Source organism: Triturus cristatus, chromosome 5_2 (assembly GCF_964204655.1).
Source record: "Triturus cristatus chromosome 5_2, aTriCri1.1, whole genome shotgun sequence".
Taxonomy (NCBI): domain Eukaryota; kingdom Metazoa; phylum Chordata; class Amphibia; order Caudata; family Salamandridae; genus Triturus; species Triturus cristatus.
The window spans coordinates 870,540,958-870,555,296 of record NC_140588.1 but is presented as its reverse complement, the minus strand read 5'-3'; the positions used below and the strand labels follow the sequence as shown (position 1 = coordinate 870,555,296).

The following is a 14,339-nucleotide window of genomic DNA, read 5'->3' as shown; positions in this document are numbered from 1 at the left end:
TCGTCATGGGCCGCGGTTGCGCTGTGCCCATGACGAGTCCAGCTCGTCATGAACCCCGCCCGCTAATGTAACGGCCGGCACAGGGCGGGGAAAGGGCGTGGCACTGAAGGGGTTAAGCAAGGATGTCCATATTATGTTTTTAGATATTTGAAATATATTAATTACATTTGATTTATCCTGAGTTTTAAGTTCATTGCATAACTTGATTGAAGTCAAAATATTTGAAGCTCGATTACATAAAGTGATCATGAGAAATTATAATTTAAAGCAAAGTCTTAAGTTGCATGGGGGCATATGTATGAAGATCCTGTTTTGCGAATCTCAAATTGCGATATTTTGCGATTTGCAGTTTGAGATTCGCAAAACGGGATGGATTTAAAAAATCGCTAATGATTAGCAATGACCTAAAATTCGCAAAAAATTCTCAGAAACATGATTTGCGATTCCTTAATTGCGAAATTCGCAAATTAAGAAATCGCAAAAGCATGAATCTGCTATACAGGTGCACCCTGATGACATCACAACCAGGAAGTGGGAGTGATTTGCTGCACCTGATTGCCTGAGCCACAGTCAGAGGCTGTTTGGAGAGTGTGAGGAGTCAGCACAGCAGAGAAACAACCCCAATGGAGTCCCAGAAGCAACATGAGGGTGAAAAGAGGAAGAGAAAACACAAATTCTCTGACAAGGAGCAGGAGGTGCTCATAGAGGAGATGGTATGCAGCCATGAGCTCCTCTTTGGGAAAAAGGCTCTGAGAGTCCCTGAATCAAGGAAAAGAAAGATTTGGCTGGACATTCAAGAAAAAGTCAATGCTGTGGGTGTGACTCATTGGGCTGTCGAAGAATTGCGCAAGCGGTGATACGACATGCGGCAAAGGTCGAAGGAGAGGGTGGCAGCCAGACTCAAGGAGTCCAACAAGACCGGGGGAGGATCATCCACAGCAGCAGAGCCAACACCCCATGAGGAGCTGGTATAGTCCACCCTCTTGCCTGAGAGCGTCAGTGGTATGGCTGACATCGACAGCTCTGACCCTGCATTCAGCAGCAAAGGTAAGATGCATGCCAAATATATCTGCCCAGATCCCCATCACATGCACACTTTCAGGAATGCGCAAAAAAGAAACAACACATGTCACTCTGGTCCACTTCTTACAGCACACCCAGCAATGCATCATGGGAGTTGTAGTAAGATGTATGATAGTGTGTCCATGAAACATAGGAAATCAAATGCAACATGTGGTTCAGTGATAAGGGAATAAGACAGTGTCAGAAGTTAGCCAGGACAAACGGTAGAAACTTTATTGAGTGCAAAATGCAGACAATGACACAAACTCATGTATTCCCCTTTACATCCACAGCACAATCCAGGGCACTTGATGACAGTGCAGAGGGAGATGACTTGGCAAATCCTGAGGACCAGCATGATGATGGGGACTCAAGTGAGGAGACAGAGCACACAACAATCATGCGCAGGAAGCGCACACATGTGCCCCCACAGCCTCCATTGGAGGATGACATAGAGCCCACAGGGGATGAGAGTGAGCAAAGAGAGGCAAGGCAGGGTGTGTCACACATGCGGAGGCAGGAAACTCCATGAATGAGTGTGGCAGCAATCGACACACGCAGGTTAAGGCCCAGGAGCAGCACTGCTACCGATGAGGAGCACACAGTATTTGCAGGTCTTGAAAACAGCATGTTGCAAGTACAGCGCCTGCGACATAAATCATTGCGCTCCATTAATAGACAGCTCAGCACACTGAACAGGAATGAGCGCTACATGAGGGAGGGCATCATGGCCATGGCAGGGGCCATACGTGACCTCTGTGACACCCTGAAGCAAAACCAAGACGCCAGGGAAAGGTCTTCCCAACGTGCCAACGCACAGCTGCATAACTACACAAAGGCGGTGAACCGCCTGTGCACCACCACCAGCAACTTGAGCCGTCGCAGCAGTACCATGCAGTTGGAAATGTCACACTGCTGCCATGACATTGCAAGAGGGCTGGAACAGGTCACCAGTGCAGTTGAGCAAATGCAGATGGCTAACTCAGGTGGCACCGCACTCATGGTCTCTGGGGAGAGTGAGGAGACCTCAAGTAGGAGTAGCAACACACCTACATAGCCTGAAGCAAGAAGGCGCAGAGGCAGACAGGGTGCAGTACCTAGGAATCCAACAGAGGACACTCAGCCTGGATCCCGAACAGCACCAATCCGTCACCGGAGGAGGGGAACTGTACAGTGAAACATTTGCGTCAATGCGTGATGCAACCCAGCAATGCATATTGAACACTTTCTTTGGAACTGTGTGCATAACATGTGCTGGGTACAGCAACAGTGAATGCTTTTGAAGTGTGAATAAACACAGCACAGATTTCAATCATTATTTTGGCTCATGTCATCATTACTCACCTAGAAGTAGTTTTGCGTGATCTCAGTCTGTCTCTGACGTCTGGCAGCTGCCCCAACTCCTGATGCTGGTCTGCCAGGGGGAGCAGGGCAATCGTCATCCGATGTGTCTGTATCAGTCACATCAATTGTGGTGCCTTTCCTTGTAGTAATGTTATAGAGCATTGCACAGCTAGCCACGATTTTACAGCAGGTCTCAGGGCTGTATTGCAGTGCTCCTCTACTTTTATGCAGGCCCTGGAACCGGCTCTTTAGGATTCCAATCGTACACTCTATGACACAGCGTGTAGATCTGTGTGCCCTGTTTTATCTCCTCTCACTTGCATTGGCTGGATCCAGGTACGGGTCTGGACGAAGTCCCGCACTGCATAGGCACTGTCACCTGCAGGGATAGACACAATAGGTAAGTCAATGTCCCCCCCTCAGGAGATGTAGTGGATGTATGGATGTGTGCCATGCATCTACCTAGCAGGCATCCCTCGCCAAACTCTACAGCACTCAGACGTCTGTGTATCCCACTGTGTCTAAAGATGAAAGAGTTGTGTGTACTGTCAGGGTAGTTGGGTACAATGTCATTGATGATATACTTAGCATTGCACACAATCTGTATATTCAGGGAATGGTAGCATTTACGGTTTCTGTAGACGTATTCAGTTGCTGATGGGGGTGTGATGGCCACATGGGTCCCATCAATTCAGCCAATGATGTGGGAGAAACGTGCAATCTGGTAGAAGTCAAGTTTTGTTTGCTGTAATTCCTGTTGGTTGCTGGGGAAGTATATGTGATGTGATAGCCTCTGTAGCATTGCATCTAGAAAGGCATGGAAAAAGCGCGACAGGGCACTCTGTGACACCCCGCCAACCTCCGCTATGACCCCTTGAAAACTCCCTGAGGCCAGGAGGTGCAGGGAGCACAGGACCTGCACATGGGTGGGAATTGTTTGTGTCCTGCGTGTTGGGTGTTCCAAATAGTGTTTCAGCTCCTCAATCAGGTCCAAGATGGTCTGTGGGTGCAGCCTGTACTTGCCACGGATGTCCTCTTCAGTCTGCTGGAACAGAGTGATGCGCAGCCTGAAGATACGTTCCTGTCTCATTCTCGTCTGTGCAAGAGCCAAAATACGCAGCCTCCTGGCTATCACGAATAGTGCTGCCATTGTGGAAGGATCTGTTGCATTGTGGGCTGGTTTACGTACCTTGCACGTGGTTACCAACTGCATGCACTTGGTGTTAATTGCGATTTCTTAATTTGCGAATTCATCAATTTCACAATTTGCGAATTTTTCATAAATGTGCTTGCGATTTCTTAGATTGCGATTCCCTTTTTGCGAGTTTCGCAAACTGAGAAAATTGCCATTAAGGTATTCGCAAGGATATTCACAGAATTTTGGCTTCGCAGTATTAGAAATCGCTATTTTTGCGATTTCTTAGTTTGCACTGCGAATGTGTCTCATACATCTCAAATAGCAATTTTTTTTATTCGCAAACGCTGTTTTTTGCGATTCGCAGCGTTTGCGAATAAAAATTCGTTTCATACATATGCCCCATGGTGTCTTAAATAGTTACAGAGCTGAAGCAGTGTCAACCAAGCATCATTTGTTAATTGTCACAAAGCACAATAGAACACAATGTAAATTCACAATAATGCAAAACAGCAAGACAACAACACAACAAAAATAAGACAAGAACCACACAAGGATTCAATCACAGATAAATGCGCAAACCACAATAGAACACAATGTAAATGTAAAATAATGCAAAAGAGAAAGACTAAAACACAACAAAAACATGACTAGACTCAACGTAAGGAAACACTCAGAGCTAAATTCAAAACAATCTACAAAACAACAACCTGACAATGCAATCACAGTACAACTCAATAACACAATTTTGCAACACAAAACTCTAACAAAATAGTTCAATACAAAATTAACAGACTACTGCACAGTTTAGTTCAATATACTACAAATATAACAAAATTACAGCACAATAGAATGAAATAACAGCATACTAAAATAATGCAAATACAGCAAAACATCGCAAAACTTCACAACACATGCTTCAACAACATACAACAAAAAGACAATCCCAACACAACCATACATGTGTTGCTGTGTTCTCATAAATGACTGTGTGATGTGTTTATGTGGAGCTGGTGTGCTGCTATGTTTTGTTATATGTTTGCATGTTACATTTTGATTATTTTGCTGGTACATTTTAGATTGGTGTGTTGCCTTAGTGTTTTTAACATATGTTAGTGTGTTATAACTTCACAGTAGTTATATCGATAAGTAATAATACCTACAAGTACAAAGTATTTAAATAGCAATACATTTTGACATCAATAAATAATACTGTACTAATAGTTACTCATTCATTGTATTAGTAACCTACACGATTATTTATGACATTTGTAACGTCAAGTCAAAGGTGGAGTCATGAGAATCAAATTTACTGTTAGAGTAATAGTTTTCCTGACTGTTGTGTGAGTTATATTTTTCCTGACTGTTGTGTGAGTTATGGATTGCAGAGATAAACATAAATGGTGAATTTCAATAATTTTTCTTTTTTTATAATCTTAATTTCACTGTTTCTGGGATTGGTCCAGCCAGTGGTCAGCCAGGCAGTAAAAAAAGGACACTGAAAAGGTTCCATATAAAGCTTTCTCTTTTAACCCTATACACACCAAGACTGAAAAGTGCTTGCCAGTTGAAAACAAAAAGATAAAAAGTGCATTGTTATATATAATGATTCAGAGAAATTAACAGTGATCAGATGGGAAATACATATTGCCAGCTTTCATAGAAGTCAAGCAGACATTTGTACAATTTGTTCACTTTCCTGCAAACTCTAGGGAAGTCCAGCAAGGATCCACAAGTCTGCACGGTTTAATTAACTCTTCGGCAAAGTTCGCAGATCAAGGAAAATGTTTTTGGAAAAGGCACAAGTCCTGGTTGAAAGCCAGGTCATGCACCCAACCAGATCTGCACATGGCCAGCAGAGTTTGTTTTCCGGTGGTGGTTTTGGATGCATGACCTGGTCACAAGAATTTCATCCAAAACCCCACTTTATACGTTAGAAGACTGAGCTCAGGAATACTGTCTCCCTGTGGATGGCACTGGACCTGGAAAAAGACCAATGAATACAGTCAGCACAATGTGCATGATTCGGCTGCCCACCACGGGATGGAGCTTTGTGGCCAAACCCCATTGTGCAAGGACAAAGGCCATGCTCAATGGGGGCTGGCCTCCAGTGGAGGTTTTGTGAAGGCTCTTGAGCCAGCCTCTGCAGTGCACGGTCGCGCACGGTCGTTGAACAAAATAGGTTGAAAGATAATATAGTCCATGCCTTTCCCAGTAAAGGAGCTATTGTGTCCAAGAGGATAATTTAGTATGTTGGTTCTGGCAGTACTTGATATTGTGGGCTTGAGCTCAACATAGAGGCATTGAATGTATGGTAGGTGACTGACTCACATATCTGCAGACAATAGATTTTAAGAACCTCGGGAAATCCTCTACTACTTCTCTTTTGATCTCCTGGTGGATAATGAAACATTTAGACAGAATAGAAAGATCGAAGTTGAGTTGAGAATTTATTGAACCATGTTTTCATCATGAATATGAGATCAAAGCCCATCTAAATCCAAGGTTTACTGCCATCTTACAGTTGTAAAGAATACATGGCAGCACTGAGGAGGTAGGGCTATAGGGAACTCAATCAAGTGGGATTTTGAGGCATTTTGTTTCAACTTGGTTACTAGAGAATCATTGCAGTGATAGTAAATCAAAATAGGTATGTTTTCAATCTCATGCTTGGACTAAGCTCCAAAACAATTACCTGTCTTTGGGCTATCAATGGTGGTCTCCGTAGTGTGGGTGAGATAATCTGCAAAAAAGGAGTTAAGTTCTCCGGGGGGAAAAGGAGGGTCTGTTCTGTGAGGGATTGGCAAACAATTCCGTAGATGAACTATTAATTCCCTGATACATTTTCTGACTCAGTGCTGTGCGGATCCCACTCTGCAGCATGACCTCCCGTGGAACCCCAAGCCGGTTCCTGCAGAGCGTGCTGCAGAACAGAGTAGGACGGTACATATGCCAGCTCAAGAGGCTCACCTTGGTTTTCAGCAAGGACGCACGGAATTCTCTGGGTGCCAGAGAGTTTATAGAAGAAAACGTTGTAGATTTTGCCAAACGGAACCCTGGCATTGTGATGTATGTTACACCCCAGAAATGCAGCCATCCTAAGCTCATAGCAGAATATTTGAATGGAGCAGTGAAGGAAGAACTGGTTACTAGCATACCCGCTGAGGAAATTGTACAACTTGTTCAGAAAATGGCTAACCAGTCTGGACTGGACATTATCCGCATACGCAAAATGTACCACACGGACAGCCCCAGCATCCAGGGGCAGTGGCACCCCTTCATCAACAAGCCAACCCTTCTCAATGTCAAAGCTTTTGACTCTGTTAACCAAACACAAAAGGAACAGCCTGAATTAAGTTAAAGAAAAGGAATTAAAAAAAATAAATAAATAATTTGCTGATAAAGTTATATGCCATGATTTTGAACATAACTAGCTGAGAGATTAGGAAAAGGTGTTTAATGGGTTGCCTCACTCAAAGGCGCATTTTCAGTAATCATTAGGCTAATAGCTTCCCTGAACATAGTGGCTTTAAAGAGTCATCTGGTCAGCACAGTGTGCAAGATTAAGGTTGACTAAGGAGATTAATATGGCACCGAGAAGTGAGAAAGGGCATGGTCTAGTTACAAGAAGAAAAGGATTCAGAAGAGGAGCAGGGGTCCACAATAGCTTATTGAGGTAGAAATGGTAGGGTGATTGTTGTGTAGAATGGGAGGTCTCAAGCTGGAAATGGGCATCGGGCAAGTGAGAGTGTTGTCCAAATCACGAAGGGATGCAAGTGAGGAGTTAGGATAAGTAGAGGGCAGATTGGGATATCTGATGTTGGGAAATACCACTGGATGGATGCGAGAGGAGGCCGAAGGGATATTCATATCAAGAGGATGTTGGTGAGAGCTTTACATGTGGAAGCAGTGCAAAGGGGTGTTGAAGGGATGCAGATATTTATGGGAAGTGTTAGAGAAGGCAAATTGAGAAAAGAAGGGGAGGTGTGGTGAATCACATGTAAACTCAGGAACACTTAAGAAAAGGTTGAAAAAAGAGTGAGGGAGGGTCCACTGTGGGTCGGGACTGTAGTTCCTTGGTTACTTGTAACAGCGTCCCAAAGGGCAGGTTCTCATCCGAGAAATTGATCATGATCTTTCTCTTGTTGAAAACAGAGCTTACAATGTTAGCTTTATTAAATGATAAGGGAGTGGGAGTAAGCTTTTCCATTACAATTTCTAGGAGGAAAAACAAACATGCAGGACCCATGGACATCATTTAAGGGTAGCCACAGGTCTCACCTGCGACCCTTGGCTGGTCCCTTGCTCTCCCTGACAAATCCCTTGTGACCTTAGCCTTGGGTTCTATATTCAGCACCATTTTCATGTTAGAAAATTAAAATAATAAAAACCGTAGGATTTTTCTGTCTGTTACACAGCAGCCGGGACAGTTCACAATTTATACATTAAATTGTTTCAGTTTGTCTCATCGAGTCAGGTGTTGCTTAGTAACACTTCCTTTAAGGACTCCTCCGGCCCAGGCTATGCCACGCACAGCACAGATGTGTTTCTCTGAACTGGACTGCACATAGGGTGGCCAACCTTTCTCAGAAAATAATGCTGCCTATTTGTTCATATTTCCAAAGATTCTTGATAAGCCAAAAGCTGGAACTTCGATAAGTAGTTTGTTAAAATTCTTTAAATATTTTATATATATATGTTTATAACAGGGTAATTCTGCTTCTGTTTGGTTTAATAATCAAATATAGGGGCATATTACCAAGACAGGCGATACAATTATCGCCGCTTTAGCGGCAGAAAACTGCTGCTAAAGCGGCGATAATGGGCCTGATAATATGCTCTATGGAATTCCAATTGAAGTCCATGTTAGATGTGAAGGACATCTAACCTGAGCTTCAATTGGGATTCCATAGAGCATATTATCAAGCCCATTATCGCCGTTTAAACTGCCGCTAAAGCGGCGATAATTGTATCGCCTGTCTTGATAATATGCCCCCATAGTTTGTTTAAAAGGCTCTAAAATTCCATTACGTGAATTCCTCTTGCAATGACTATTTTTAACATATCAAAAGAGAAAAATAACAACTGATTTTTCAATGTTTTCACCGGCCATGGCATTATAATAATTCACAAGGAATTAAGGGGCATATCAGCAAGCCAGGCGATAACATTATTAACTTTAGCGACAGAAAACTAAAACGGCGATAATGGGCTTGATAATATGCTCTAAGGAATTCCAATTGAAGCCCATGTTATACGTCCTTCACATTTAATATGGGCTTCAATTGGAATTCCATAGCGCATATTATCAAGCCCATTATCGCCGTTTTAGCGGCAGTTTCCTGCCGCTAAAGCGGCGATAATTTTATCGCCTGGCTTGATAATATGCCCTTAATTGTGTCAGTAGTCTGTCCTGACTTATTTCTACATCCACTTAGTAAAAGACAGTTCCTGCGGTGAAATCAGGGCTAAATTTCACATGATGGCAATTTCTGTAACGTCATCAAAGCTAAAAATCATGTGATGTCATGAGGTCAACGGGAACATGAAATCACGTCCGGTTCCCTTGCCATTTTGATGAATCGATGCCCATGCTAGGATCTGTATTAATCCATCTTTTTACTTCACAAGTCCACCATATACAGATTGATTACGTTTTCAAGGTACATCCATTAAACTGGTCCGGCTGCCAAGTGTATATATGCTCTTCCTACAAGAAATTGATTACGACCGAACAGCAGAAAGTAAACCATGTTTTACATATATCATTTTAATTTGTATGTGTTCTGTTGCAGAAGTGGCACATAATGCTGGCCCGTCTGCACTCATCCGTGCCCCAAACACGACGAGCACCACCCACCATGCCACAATTACCTTCTCAGATGCCATGACAGAAGGGCTGGTCTGACTGGTCAGAATGTGGGCTCGATTTTGCAGCAGCACAACCTTGTAAAACACCTGTCCAGCGTTCAAATCTGCTCCGACTTTCAAATATAGATCATTTTTTCAGTTGTTGTATTCGCTAATAGGGACACTTTTTTTGGGTGTCTGAGCCGATTTCCTGTCCAAGTCAGACCCTGATCTCAGTTTTGAATAGGAAGAATCCCCCAGTTTGAGAAGTTTGGCAGCCTTAAATCAATACACTTTAAAAGTATGAAAGCATTTTCGTACAGTTCAATATCACTCTTTTCTCATCAGGTCTCTTGCATATAGTGGTTTAAGCCCTGCCTTTCAAAGGGGTATATCAACAACAACCGGCGATAATTATCGCTAAGCGCACTTAGCGCTAGGATAATTATCGCCGGCTAGCGTTGATTTTTATCGCTGAGATAGCTTGCTATTAGCAACGCTTATCTCAATAGCGATAAAAATCCTCACGCTAAGTCACTAACGTGAGATTATCGCTGGAAACCCAGCGATAATCTCACGTTAGCTTGTTGATAGGGACAGACAAACTTAGCCATGATATCCTCCTTCCATAGGATATCATGGCTAAGTCAGAAAAATAACAGACGTAAAAAAGCAGCGTTAACCACGGTTAGCGCTGCTTTTTTTGTCTCTAACAGGGTTAGCGATATTCTTGATAATAGGAGAAATGTCGCTTAGCGACATTTCTCCTATTATTTTACTCTGGAACGCCCCCTTTGCATCTCATTAGAGATGCAAGGGGAAGCGTAGAGTAAATGGGTGCTAACATGCAAATTTGCATGTTAGCACGCTGTTGTTGATAGGGCGCTAGTTTTATCTCTGCTTTTTGGCTTTTAAATCCAAAAAAGCAGAGATAAAGCCCTTGTTGATATGCCCCCACGTAAGTTGAAATCTTGTGAACAAAAAAATTGATGTTTATGTTTTTAAGGTTTACATAAGATGTACATTGCTTTAATATACCTTCTGCCCGATAGAAGATATTGTTGAAATACAATCATCATTACAAAGTAATTTACTGATAACCTCATTCCGGCAAATACTCTAAAAAGAGGGCGCAGTACAAAGACAATATATTCATGCATTGCTACAAGTGAAATGTACTTCTCAGAAAAAGGAGCCTATGGGAATCCATCAACCTAAGGCTTGGCAGAGAGCCAGAGACTGACTGGAGATTCGACATCAGACCAAGAATGCAATTTTGGCTTGTGGGGTTTAACATTTCCAGTACACGTTGGAGAAGAACCAAAATAAGCATTGTTCAAGTAAATTGAGAGATTTCTTACCGGAAACCTAAATTGTCTCTACAAATTATGAAACTATATTTCATGCAGTTTTTTTTGCATTTGCAGTCAAAAGTGCAGTTCATGTAGCATGATTTCCCAGTGTAGTGAATGTTGATATAAAACGTTTCATTACATACTGGCTAAAGTTACATTTAATCTCCAATGTAGAGTATGATGCACTTTGAGCTCTTAACATTATTAATGATTGGCTTTTCACTGCTAAATTATGTCAATAAAACGCCTGAAGCTCCACGTACCAACACATTCCATGGGATGAAAAGGCATTATTACGATATTTTGTAAATTTACAATGTTGCTTGCAAGCTATATCTCTTCTACCTCCCCTGCTAAAGGCACACGGAATCTGATAATAACGCACGTTGTATCAGTGCTGTTTCATGTCATGTGGATGACAGAGTAAGGAAATGCCTCTTTTTGCATGATCACTCCCAAAGGTTTAGATTGATGCTGCTGGTTTTTCAACTCTGAAGGTGCACAAAGGCCTCAGTGCCAAAGCTCTGAACCTTAAAATGCATATATCTGATTGGTTAACCCACAATTGGCATAAGTTAATTTACTTATATGCCCCCAGTGTATGGTATCAGGTTTACCAAGTGCCTGTAAGTTAGAGTATCTCTTCTGGATTGCACTATGAGCGTGACTAAGTAAGACTCTCTGAGCCTGCCATTTTTGGCTGGCGGAGCAGTTTTCGAACTTTCAATTTCGCAAGTATGTCATTTATACTGGATATGAATTAATTCATAAAAGACTATGTCTCTTGTTTGAATACTGATATAGTTGCCTAATTTCATCCATAGTTGTGTTTCTGACCTGTAAACGGCATATTTCATAATTATTAGAAACATTTGCATCAAAGCGGCCATGTTTTTTTTGTTGTAAATTCTTTAAACACTCCTGGGTGCGGATTCTCAAAGCTAGAAATAATCATGATTCACAATCTTCATGTTATCCTCCCCACATCAAGTTTTAAGAGATGCACTTTCCCATCTCTTTGACATTTCCACTCAGGATAGGTTTCCTAGTTTTTGCAGTTTCTTTGAAACCTCATCATTGGCACTCAGAGGAACCGAGGGCCTGATTTAGAGTGAGACAGTTGGCATTCGTTGTCAAAATGTGATAGATATGGGGACATGGACAGGCACCGATGGAGTGATTGGTGTCTTTCGGATCTCCTGGCCTTGCACCCACATTCAGCCACATGCTGGCGATCCTCCTGCCACAATCTCCCCCAAGCTAGTACTAGCATACGGGTGTCAGATTGCCCGGTGCCATAGAGGGGGCACTTGGCTCGTGGGTTGAGCAGCAACTGAATTATTGACTGCCGAATGCAGCAGATGTGAGGGGATTCAAGATTGCAGCCTGTGGTTGTGCAGAGCCCTGAGGAGGAGTCCCGCAAGCACCATGGCTGAATCATGGCCTTCCCCCGAACTCTGTACATGCAAAGAGAGTTGCTGGTCGCCGATGGGGCAAGTAAGGAAGGGACACATTGCAAGGAGTCGCCCACTGAGGTAATGCCAGCCGCAGGGGTGTAACACAGGCCCCCGCATCCCCTGCAGTGCGGGGGGGCCCCAAGCTGCAGGGGGCCTCCTCAGCACTGTACTCACACTGGAGAGCTCCAGATTAAATCCGGAGTGGGGGCCCCTCTGTGTACATTGCAGGGGGGCCCCTTCAACTTTTGTTACGCCACTGGCCAGCCGGTACAAGCTCTGTGAGCCACGCCGGGCATCAGTAGAGGGCACATGTGCTTTTACCATCATCCTTTTTCAGGTGCCAGGTCTACTGTGAGTGGAGAGGGGTTTCTATCAAGGAGGCATTTTGTACTGCCATAGGGGTGCGGTCTGATCTCCTCCCTGTGACCTGAGCTGGGACTGCTGTGAAGGTACATTTCCAAGGCCTTACCCTCATTGGGGATTGCGCCCCAATCTGTGGTGCTCCTCGGGACCCCATGGGCAGGCATTCTAAATGGAGGGATCCCTCTTGTGACCCTGGGACTACTTCCACTACAACGGATACCATGAAGAATGCTGCAGCGGGTGTGTCAAATGCCCCCAGGGAAGCTCCTGTGGCCAAACTAGATTCTATCCTTATGGATATCAAAGAGAATCGAGAAGCCCTAGAACTAGGACACTGTTGTAGAGGATATTGGCATTCTATAGGATGATCAAAGCAAAATGGCAGAGAAAATCTCTACCAACATAAAAACTGTTGCAGAACTAGGGCCTGCTACTGGGGCATTGAAGCTCCAAATACTGGAGATTGAAGAAAGGCTCCAGATGTTGGAATACAGGGACAAGGATGCTGAGGGGAGGGCCCACAGGAATAACAGTGGGTCTGCTGGAATCGATTGAGGGTACAGATATAGGGCCAGATATATCAACATTGCATTTTGCGATTCCATGATAGCGAATTTTTACTTATTTGCTATTATGGAATCGCAAAATGCAATGTATGTATGTTTCGCTGTAAAATTTGCGATTCCGACATATTGCTTAAGAGCGAATCACAAATTGCTATTCGCTATTAAGGAATCCCTTCCAATTCATGGTGGCCCATAGGAATGAATGGGAAGGGATTAGAAATTTGTGATTACCAAATTGGTAATCGTAAATTGCGAATGCAATTTCAAGGGTGATAGGGGGCAAAAAGGCCCCCTCCTGCACCCCCAAAATGGTAAGGTGCACATGTGGCACACATACATGTCCTAAGGGCATGTGTGTGCGCCACATGGCACTTAGAAAATGCAAAAATTAGCATTTTTGGAAGGATATTCTTAAATCACCACCAACTTGAAGTTGGTGGTAATTTGCGATTCCTTAAAGCAGGGTTGCAATTTTTAACTGCTTCCTGCATTGCATTTAGGGAATCACAAACTGCAATTCCTTAAATGCATTCACAAAATAGGTAATCGCAAAAATTGCGATTCCCTATTTTGCGATTACCTTTTGGGATGATTCATTCCAAAAGGCTTTTTATTGTTCGCATACGGGCCGATTATGTGAATCGGCCCTTTTGCGACCTTTTTAAAACTTGATATATCTGGCCCATGATCACTTCTCTGGAAAGCTGGATACAGGGTAAGTTGGTCCCAGAAGGATTGTCCCCGTTCTTTGCCTTAGAGCGTGCACAAAGGGGCCCTGCCCGACCGCTGCCACCAAGGGCACCTCCCAGGCTGGTGGTGGCCAGGATGTTACATTACTATGACCAAGAGCATATTCTACTGCACGCAAGGATGGAGGGGGAAACACACATTGAAAGCAATAGAGTCCTACTATTCCCAGACTTTACTGTGGTTATGAAGAAACAGCAGGAATTATTTTTAGAGGTTAAGAAGCATCTCCGTCAAATGAATGTCCAGTATGCTATGCTGTTCCTGCCAAGGCTCTGGCTTGTCATGGACACAGGCGGACAATATTTCATGGATCCAACAGATGAGTGGGGCTAGATTGATTTGCAGCCGCAGAGTGCTGTGTCATTTGGGGCCTGCCAACAACCATGGTGGTTGCATCAGCCAAGCACGTGGAGGGCAGCTATGAAGCGCATTCCTACCAAGGCCCAACTGCAACAAG

General features: G+C 43.5%; 1 pseudogene; it reads left to right on the top strand.

Moving 5' to 3' along the window:
• The first annotated feature begins 6,399 nt into the window (after positions 1 to 6,399).
• On the top strand, positions 6,400 to 6,903 carry LOC146829344 (large ribosomal subunit protein mL43 pseudogene; annotated as a pseudogene).
• The last annotated feature ends 7,436 nt before the right edge of the window (positions 6,904 to 14,339 follow it).